The 8,189-nt window shown below is 35.4% G+C and overlaps 1 non-coding gene across 1 annotated transcript; it reads right to left on the bottom strand.

The window, feature by feature from the left end:
- Positions 1 to 5,723: 5,723 nt before the first annotated feature.
- On the bottom strand, positions 5,724 to 5,829 carry LOC128289977 (small nucleolar RNA R71). Its single transcript, XR_008279616.1, has one exon. It is a non-coding gene; the product is annotated as a small nucleolar RNA R71 (small nucleolar RNA).
- Between the last annotated feature and the right edge of the window lie 2,360 nt (positions 5,830 to 8,189).

Genomic DNA, 8,189 nt, shown 5'->3' with positions numbered 1-8,189 from the left:
CCTAAAAAACACAAGTTTAGGAATTAAATATAAATGAAACTTAAACCAAAGTATTATAAATTACATTAACGTTTTGTTACCTTAATATTAGAGAGCTTGATTTTATTGCTATCGGGCATGTTATGCCATGATTCGTAGTTGATGGGCAACATATTGGCATTTCGTGCTATAATGCCCAAATAGCTTGCTAAAAGTCGAGCTTCTTGTCCAACTGGCTGACCATGGCTGTTTCTAGTTACTTTGACATGCTCGACAGAATTTAAGTTATATAAATCTGTTAGGAGCGTACGTCCTCGACCTCTGCGCGTCCCACCATTTTCAGCTGAAAAATAATATATTATTACTATATTGAAATTTAAAAATAAATCAGTATTAAAATTTAATACAATTTGTAAAATAAACTTAACATTACTTTGAAATTCCACAGATTCGTCAAATGTCTCCGGTACGCTTGAAGATCCAACAAGCATCTCTTTATTCAAGATTTCTTCTTTCGAATTTGTAGTATTCTCGTACAATACTAAGATCTCTTAATCTTCTTCTAGGCATTTTTCCGAAACACATAAAATAGTTAAAATTTTAGTAAGAAATAACAACAATAGTAAATATAAAATAGTTAAATTATATAACACGACCAATGTTAAAATTATAACATTACATATAAAAAAATCATAAAATCTTACTACATCATAAATCGTAAATATCTTCGTCCACATCCTGACGAACGCATTAAAATTGTGTACTAGTACTAGGGATATTTTCATTTAAGTTTTGTTCTGGAAAAGGAAAAGTTTCTGATCTTTCAACGATGTCATCTCTACTTCCATTCCCCATGTCAAACAAGTCTCTAGGGGTGTTTCGGAGTACAACGTACCAACCCTCATCAATTGGATCTTTCGAGTAAAAAACTTGTTTAACTTGAGAAGAAAATACATATGGCTCGTCTATCAAATGTTCTCCAGTGTGAATTAATCGAGAGAAATTCACCATTGTAAAACCAAACTGATCATTTGTAATTCCGCGAGCAGTATTAGCACCAAACAAGAAATAAATGAGATGAACATATTATTTTGTTCTTGATTTTTACCATATTAATTATCAATACGATACCCTTGAATTGTCACCAAAATAATTTTCAATGAATCACAAATTTAATCACCAAATACTCTTCAAATAATGTTTAGGCGAAAAATTCTCTATCTTATTAGCCATGACACTTTTTATATGCTTATCATAATCCATCAGAGTAGGTTTGACCCGTTAGGATTGTGTGCATTGAAGTCTTTACTATCCTCAAATTACATCTTGAAAATTATCAGATAAATCATTGTAACGTTGCTGTCAACTAAATTGAATGATATACTATGTCAGAATTGCCAACCTTTCAAAGCGGCGTTTAAATTTAGGCCAAACTGCCATAAAGACTTGAAGACAAAAATCATTAGAACTCATTGTCAAAGAAATTGTCCAAATTTCTGTCCCAAAGGGTTTAAATTTAGGCCACCCTACCAAGTATTAAAATTTGAAGACTAATTCTGTTTACACAGTATGCAATACTTGGCCTACTGCATGGAGAAGGTGCTTCTAAAGTCGTGTATCTTAATTTCTGCTCTTAGAATGCATTCAAAGATTTTATGTAAGACTCCAGCCCAATGAAAATGCTAAATAAATTAGAACATTAGAAGTCTAACCTGTTGCTATATGTAATAAAAACTGTTTGCAAGGGTCCAGTCCAATGATGTTGTATCGTCCTGGTTTTTTGGTTTTGTCTTTCCCACCAGAGGACCATAATTACGAAGACCGACTAATGGGAACACTGCAAAGTATTGTAGTCACTACAACATCATGTCGCTTTGTGGGTAGCAAAGAATTGCACCGGGAGAAACATCGAAACAAGATCACCACTCACAACACAGTAGGAACATGAAGAGGGTCATAAGGAAAGGAGCTAGTTTGTTTGGGAACTCAAACACAATTAATGAAAAAACTCTAACCAAAATGTCTTTTGCAATGAGGTAGTGTGAGATTGCCCTAAGTGCCCCAAATTGTTCCAATATCCTCGGGGACTACTGACAATCGCAACATCGATAAAAGGAAACCAGTTAGTTATTAAACTAGGAAAAGAAGAGTATCTCACCACAAACAAATATGATTCATAGTCACAAGAATGGAATGCAACCTTACAACCTTAAAGAACATATTTATGAAAACAGAAATGAAGTGAAGCATGTATGCATGCATGGTCATCTTAGATATAGTTTTTGGGCGAAGAAAGAAAAAGGAAAATCTTACACTAATAGATGAACATATGTGATTAAGGGATTCTACATGTGCAAACAAATGGAGTTTTGTAAAGTACATGCATAACTCGATTAGGAAGCTTGAATAATGATAATAACAAATTCGACCTTTGAGCGATCTTGATTGCAAAAAGCGAGAACGAAATAGTTAACAAACATGGAGAAAGAGAAAGTATAAAAGGAAAATACTAAAGCACTTTCAAGTTTACTTTTTGACCAAGGATATCTCTTGATGACAACAAATCATAACAAGACAGTTTACTTGAAGTCAGATAATGTGGTTCTCAAGATGCCAAAATAATGAATTTTACCTTGTTTTTTCAAGTACTAGATAACATAAGACTACAGTGTAAAGAGGAAAGACATGAAACGCATAAGATTCTATAAAATGAGCAAAGCCCTAATGGATGAAATTACCATCTTAAGCAACCTCGACTGTTAAAATGCCACAACAAGAAAATTACTGCTTCCATTCTTGCATCGATTAGTTCTATGTTTTAACAATCAAAATCAATGGAATTTGGTAAAATTATGGTTAATAATCAGAGACCGATGGGCAACGACGAATGGGGGAGATGAGCAAGCAACTAGGGTTTTCTATGTTGAGATTTGAGAGTGAGGGTTTTCAATCTCTTGTTTGAGTAAATCCCAAGCAATAATTCATTTATAACGATTAAAATTCTTTCCATGAATCAAAGGTTTATATATAGAAACATATGTGTATATATATTTTTCCTTTCCATGAATCCTTATGGCATGAATGATGATTAAAGAAAAATACTTACTGATTAGTGGCGGTAGAGGACGGCGACGCAGCAGAGGGGACACTCGACGGCACAGGGCGAAGGCGACAGAGGAGATGGGGAAATTGGGGATTTCAGAATTTAGGGAAATTGGGGATTTAAAAATTTAGGGAAATTGGGGATTTCAGAATCGAGGCAAACAAGCTGATGAAAATGTTTAAGTTAAAAGTTTAATTTGTTTGTAAGGAAACGACGCCGTTAAATTCGAATTTGGGATGCAACTTTGCGGCGTTTATATCACAAACGCCACTAAAAGTTTAATTGCGTGTAGTGAAACGACGTCGTACAAGGCTAATAGGTATTTCACTTTTGCAGCGTTTAACAAAAACGCCACTAAAACTTAATTCCCTAACTCAAAACGGCATCGCAGTTTGCAATTTGGTATTGAATTTTGTGGCGTTTGTGAAAGCGCCACTAAAAATTTGTTCTGAAACGCAGTCGTTTAAGACAAATGCTAATGTAATTTGGCGGCATTTTTCGGAAACGCCACTAAATATAAACTGAAACTGCATCGTTTTTGTGGAATAAAAAACATATTTGTGGCGTTTTAAGGCTAAACGCCACTAAATTTTTCCCTTATCTTTGAAAGCAGTGCCGTTTTTACAAATTTTATTATATTTTAGTGTCTTTCTTTGTTTATCAATTTTTTAAATCTAATATTTTAATATATAAAATGGTTTAGATTAAATATTTCTAAATATAAAAGCATCAATTCATATATATAAATTAATTAAATAAAATTGATGTTAATTACATCAATAATTGCGTTAATATTTTCCAATCATGTGCATGCTAAATCACTTTTCATGTATGCTTTTGGGATTTAACCATTTTGATTTATATGCTTTTAAAATAATAATTTATATATATTCATCTTGTAAATTAAAATCCAAAATTATATCCTAATTAAACCCAAAAGCTTAAACCCTAAACTTAAAATCTTAAACCCTAAACTCTAAACACTAGCTAAACCTCAAACACCAAACCTCAAACCCCAGACTAATTAAACCCCTAGAACCATACGTCGTAACCCCTAAACCAACCATAAATCCTAGACCATAAAGCCTAAACTATAAACTCTAAAAATCGTTAACCCATGAACTTTAATATTAAAACCCTAAACCCTGAAACACAATAAACCCCGAAACTCAAACTCTAAAACATAAACCCATAACACAAAATAATAAAAATTATATCATAAACCCTAAAATACTAATTTAATCGTAGACATTAAACCTAAAATACATACCCCTAAACCTTAAAATAACATAATCTTTTTGCGGCGTTTTTAAAAAACGACACCCTTTCTTTGTTTATCAATTTTTTTTAAATCTACTATTTTAATATATCAAATGGTTTAGATTAAATATTTTTAAATATTTAAGCATTAATTCATATATATAAATTAATTAAATAAAAAATGATGTTAATTATAACAATAATTGCTTTAATATTTCACAATCATATGCATGCTAAATCACTTTTCATGTATGCTTTTGAGATTTAATCCATTTTGATATATATTCTTTTAAAATAATAATTTATATATATTTATCTTATAAATTAAAATCCAAAATTATATCCTAAAACCGAAAGCTTAAACCCTAAACCCTAGCTAAACCACAAACACCAAACCCCAAAACCATGCACCGTAACCCCTAAACCAATCATAAATTAATCCTAGACCATAAAGCCCAAACTATAAACTCTAAAAATCGTTAACCCTAAATCTTAAAATAACATAATATTTTAATGATTAACATTTGCGGCATTTTAGAACAAACGCCGCTAATTATGATATATTGCGGCGTTTTACATAAAAACGCCACTAATGCCTCTATATAACGACGCCGTTTTCCTCAACAATTTTTCGGCGTTTTAAGAAAAACACCGCTAAAGCTGATATATTGCAGCGTTTTATATAAAAAGCCACTAGTGCATCTACAGCCGCTGTTGCGGCGTTTTCAAAGAAGCGCCGCTAATTCTTATGTTTTGCTGTGTTTTAGTAAAACGCCACTAAAGCCTTTATAGTTACGTCGTCGTTTCTCTCAAGACTTTTGGGGCGTTTTTATAAAAGCGCCGCGAATTCTGGTATATTGCGGCGTTTTCCGTGAAACGCCACTAATGCCTCTATGGCTCATTAGCATACGTCGTCGTTTTGTCAACACTTTTGTGGCATTTCATAAAAAACGCCGCTAATGCTCGATTATTTGCGGCGTTTGTTTCAAAAGCGCCGCTAATAGTGATCTTTTGCGGCGTTTTTTAATAAGCGCCACTATAGCTCTGACCTTTAGCGGCGTTTTCTTTCATGCGCCACTAATGTATAACGGTGGCGGCATTTTTTGGATAAACGCCGCTAAAAACGCCGCTAAAAGTCTGTTTTCTTGTAGTGCGTAGGATGAGGATCCCAATGCTCACCTGGCAAATTTCTTAGAGTTTTGCGACACTTTTAAAATTAATGGCGTTCCTAATGACGCCATTTGGCTTCAGTTGTTTCCTTTTTCATTGAGGAATAAGGTTACACAGTGGTTGAACTTGTTGCCATGAGGATCAATCACTACTTTGGAATAGATGACCGAAAATTTTTTATTAAAATATTTTTCGCTGGCTAAGACAGCCAAATTACATAATGATATCTCCTCTTTTATGCAGATGGATTTAGAAACACTCTACGATGCATGGGAGAGATACAAGAACCTTTTGCGAAGATGCCCTCACCATGGGTTACCACTCTGGCTATAGGTCCAAACGTTTCACAATGGCATGAACCCTTCGACGCGGCAGATGATTGATGCAGCCGCCGGCGGAACCATCAATAATGAGACACCTGAAGATGCCTATGAATTTATATAAGAGATGTTACTGAATAATTATCAGTGGCAAGTCATGAGGACAAAGCCAACAAAAACAACCGGCGTTTAAAACGTCAATTCGGTCACTATGCTCTCTAATTAGGTAGAACTCTTGAATAAAAAAATTAATGGTTTACTTGGTTCCTCACAGGTACACCCAGTAATGCAATGTGAAGCAAATGGAGGCGGATCGAGCAGTTTAGAATACCCACCTTATGGCCACAACATGGAGAACAAGCAGTTAAATTACATGGGTAACAATCCTCGATCTCAAAACAATCTTTATAGCAATACTTACAATGCAGGTTGGAGGAACCACCCAAATTTTTCATGGGGAGGCCAAGGAAATCAGAGACCACCACCCCTCCAAAGCTTTCAAAGAACCACCGTATCAAGAGGGAGAAAAAGCTGAACCTTGAGGAGATGCTAGCCAAATTCATCTCGGTGTCAGAAACTCATTTTCAGAATACTGAGACGACATTCAAAAATCAACAAGTATCAATCTAGAGGCTCGAAACTTAGATTGGACAGCTGCCCAAGTTGATTTCGAACGACCACAAGGTAGCTTACCAAGCAACACTAAATCTAACCCAAGGGAGCAACTTAACGCGATTGCCATTCAAGATGAGGAAGGGTTAGTTGCAAAACCAAGTTCAGAAATAGTGGTAAGCAAAAGTAAGGATGAGGTAGGCCACAATGATCCAAAGCCGGTAAGTACAGAATATAAACCTCGTGTGCCATACCCCAATGCAACAAGAAAAGATCGATCAGACGAACAATTTGGTAAATTCCTTAAACTTTTAAAGAAACCACATATTAACTTACTGTTTATTGAAGCCCTTTCACAGATGCCGAACGTAGTCAAATTTTTAAGGGAGCTTCTAACAAACAAACGAAAGTTGGATGAGGCGTCGCATGTGGAGTTGAATGCAGTTTGCTCAGCCATATTACAGAATAAGCTACCCAACAAATCGAAAGATCCAGGGAGATTTATGATTCCTTGTTTAATTGGTAGTTTAAATGTTCATAATGCATTGGCTGACTTGGGGGCAAGCATTAATGTTATGCCTTATAAAATGTTTAAACAGGTAGGTCTTGGGAAACCTAAACAAACTAGGATGAGCATTCAATTAGCTGATAAAACAATTAGATTTCCTAGGGGTATCATTGAAGATGTTCTTGTTAAGATCGATAAATTTATATACCTAGTAGAATTTGTTGTTCTAGACATGGAAAAGGATAGTAACGCACCTTTGATGTTAGGATGACCCTTTTTAGCGACTGTTAGAACCATTATTAATGTTGGTACAGGTGAACTCACACTTCGTGAGGGCGACGAAACAATCACCTTTTAAGCTCGTAATTCGAGTAACACATCAAAAATCGAAAGTGGTTGTATTAATCATTCTACTAGTACTGATCATGTTGTGAAACCCTCTATGAAGGAAATAGTTTCGAAGAACGCATATGAGCCGTGTTCAAAAAACAACAAAGGACCTATCTATGAAGAATAAAGGCTACAAATCGAGGAGCTAGATGAATGGTGGACACAGAAATCGAAAACACTCGACAAATCAAAACCGAGCCAGGACAAGCTCAATACCTCACCAAATCAACTTAAGGTTGGAGACAAAGTACTACTAGATGCAGAAGATCCTTGCATTGCCACTCCTAAACCTAATGAAGAAATTTTTTTTACGGTACTCAATATTTTCCCATATGGTATAGTCGAGGTAATTCATCCCAAATTTGGCACATTTAAGGTAAACAATACTCATCTTAAACCTTATGTTGATAAAGTTGATAGCAGGGATGAGGAGTGTAAACTCCTCGCACCACCTTGACTATACAGAAGAGAGGTAAGTCCTATTTAAGACTATAAATAAGCGCTTCTCGGGAGGTAACCCAAGTACTAACAGTAATGATTTATTTAGATTCTAGCTTTTCACATCTAACCTACTAACTGAATCATAAAACACGGGGTTTTTCCCTCCACATAGCCAGGAACACGGACGTACCTTAGGCCGTGCTCACACCATAGGAGGAGACATGGCCGTGCGATACGGCTGTTTTTACAGGGCAAGATTTTTCCCCAACACGGGATGCGATAAGTTGCCATGGCCGTGCGACATGGCCATGGCCAAAACTGCCAAAACAATATAGGCGTGAGACACGTCCATACCTTGAAACCCTGGTTGAAACTGAGAATGTAACACGGGCGTGCGACACGCTTG

Source organism: Gossypium arboreum, chromosome 2 (genome assembly GCF_025698485.1).
Source record: "Gossypium arboreum isolate Shixiya-1 chromosome 2, ASM2569848v2, whole genome shotgun sequence".
Classification (NCBI taxonomy): Eukaryota; Viridiplantae; Streptophyta; class Magnoliopsida; order Malvales; family Malvaceae; genus Gossypium; species Gossypium arboreum.
This window is presented reverse-complemented; position numbering and strand designations above follow the sequence as displayed.